Below are 2,807 nucleotides of genomic sequence, written 5' to 3'. Positions count from 1 at the left end.
ACACACATCCCAGATTGGTTGCACCATTGACCTTTATTCTTCCCCCTGAACTGTAATTTGTGACTTTGTGAATAACAGGTTTTAAATGTGAGAATTGTTCAAACATCTGTCATTAATATTTACGACTTGCAGGCTCAGCCAAAGAAGTTGCGAATGACTTCAGATAAAGATGTAAAGTTCAGCCCCTCTTTCCTGCTTCCTTGTCCTCCTTGCCCTCTTGGCTGCCTGGAGAACAGTCCCCATGTTTCCCTATCTCCTCCACCTCCTGCCCAGCAGCACACCAGCTATCTTGTCCTGGGCCACGAATAACCTAAGAGAGCCTCTGCATTATAAAGGGAGCCTCATATGTTCCAGTCTTTTCATGTGGATGAATTAGGTCAGCTTCATAAATGCAGCTCTCTATATGGATGGTTTGAGTAGGAGTAATTTGGCAAACCTGGATGGTTTCATTCTTTTCCCACAGAAGTATAGGTGGTATAGGAAGTGTTATTAGATTTGGTTATATTATAGGTAAAAGCAGAGGCATACCCAATGGATGGTTCAAGAGCAAAAGAAAACACATTTTTTTACACAATCAGAAAACTAGTTAGCTATTGTGAGGGGCGGGGAAGAGAAAGCTACATGTGCAGTAAAAGAGCCAGTGTGGTGTAGTGGTTAAGAGCGGTAGTCTCGTAATCTGGGGAACCGAGTTCACGTCTCCGCTCCTCCACATGCAGCTGCTGGGTGATCTTGGGCCAGTCACACTTCTCTGAAGTCTCTCAGCCCCGCTCACCTCACAGAGTCTTTGTTGTGGGGGAGGAAGGGAAAGGAGAATGTTAGCCGCTTTGAGACTCCTTAAAGGGAGTGAAAAGCGGGATATCAAATCCAAACTCTTCTTCTTATTCTAAAAAATATAACTTGCAATGTAGCTTTTCTATATAACATGACACCACTGTATCACATTTCTCTCTGAGCAGAACTGCAGCATCCAAGCCACTGTGATGAAACCTTGGTTGATGCTCTGCATTACTGAATTGTTCCATTTAGTAATGGAAGTGGGAAGGAAACACATCCTGCGATTAAGTACTTTTTGAAATGTACCTAAAGCTTAATGTGCTAATGTGCTAGTGTTGTTGTTATTTAAATTGGTATACTGCTCTTCATATGATGATCACAGACTGGTTCACAATGAGAACACAAATTATATAATAAAACAATAGCAAAAACAGACCAATAACCCCACTCCCACATAACATTTCAAAGGCCATAAAATGTTCAAGAGAAATGGAAGAGAGATGTTTTCAACTGGTACCTAAAGATATGTAATGAAGGTGCCAGGCGAGCCTCCCTGGGGAAAGCATTCCACAAACAGGGAGCCACCACAGAAAAGTCCTATTCTCGTGTTGCCACCCTCTAGGCCTCTGGTGGAGGAGGCACATGAAGAAGGGCCACAGATGATGATAACAGCGTGCAGGTTGGTTCATATGAGGAAAGGCAGTCCTTGAGGAGACTATGTTTTGTATTTAAACATTTTCTTCCACTTTGGATAATAAAAGCCTGGAAGTCCATACATAGGACCATGTGTCTGCACATGAACATGAATACATAGATAAATAGCAGGAACTACAAATATATGGAAAGCTAATGAAATGCGGGCAACAAGGTGCACTTACACATTTTTCAAAGCTGTTACATGTGAACTTAGACTAAGTAAGTTACATTTAATTACCATAGAAACCATCTGGGATAGTTAGTCAGGACGTAATGCCCATTGATGTTAATGGAAGGTAAGTTCAAATAACACAAGTTTGGATCCAATCCAATATGCTGTCCTTTTCTCCTCTTTTGCTCCACTTTCGACACAAAGGTCTCGGAATGAAAATAAAAACAATGCAACATTTCAAACCTGTACTTAGAGCAATTGTCTATGCCCATTGTCAAGACATTTTGGGATGTAAAACTCTCCATGTCTTACTAGCTCTCCTCGGTGTTTTTGTTCATTAAATAAGACAAAGAACACAGCATGAATTGCTTGGGATAATCAGTAACATAGACTTAAGGACATCAATCTGCAGTGCTCTAGGAGAGCAGACTGTGCCCACAAATGAGTTTTAGAGGAAGTCTTTTCAGTCTGTCAATGGGAGCTGCTTCATATTGTCTTTATGGAAGGTCACATTGCTGGTCAGCCTCCCTCTGTGCTGAAGAAATTCCTCTACAGATCCTCTGAACAGTCCTTGCATGATATATCAGGCCCTAGTGTGAGGGGTCAGGGCATTTACAAGATCTCCTGTGGTTTCAGAGAGGTGACCAGAATACAGATTCTTGGCCCTCTGGGCTGAAAAAAGAAAGGCACTGATTCTGAGGAGAATACAAACCAGAAAGCATATCTAATTGATTGAGAGGGCTTTGACTGCTCTGTGTAAACAGTGTTTTCCACAATGTAGATCTTTTACTAATTAAGCATCTTGAGGAATGAGTTAATCAACAAACAAGTGCCAAGAGCCATCAATGTTCAACGATCAATAAAAGCTGCAGATACCAAAAACCACAGAGAAGTCTGAGATGGGTGAACTTTGGGTTCAGATTGTCAAAATAAAGGATCTAAAGTTGGCTTCCAAAGTCCACATTTAGCTGCAAAAATTAATGGCCTGGTTTTTCTAAAGCATCTTAGATCGTGAAACTATTGCCTGAGAACTACTGGATGCTAAATGTATGAAACATGAGATTGCTTGCCAAGTGCCTAAGTTAGGAATTCTAAGACTGTGGCTACAGAACATTGGATGTTCGGTCAGAATCAACAACATTGGGAGCTGAAGACCAACCTCTTA

Source organism: Podarcis tiliguerta (assembly GCF_965153285.1).
Source record: "Podarcis tiliguerta genome assembly, chromosome: 7".
NCBI classification, from domain to species: Eukaryota; Metazoa; Chordata; class Lepidosauria; order Squamata; family Lacertidae; genus Podarcis; species Podarcis tiliguerta.
The sequence above is the reverse complement of the archived record's forward strand: the minus strand, read 5'-3'. Positions refer to the sequence as shown.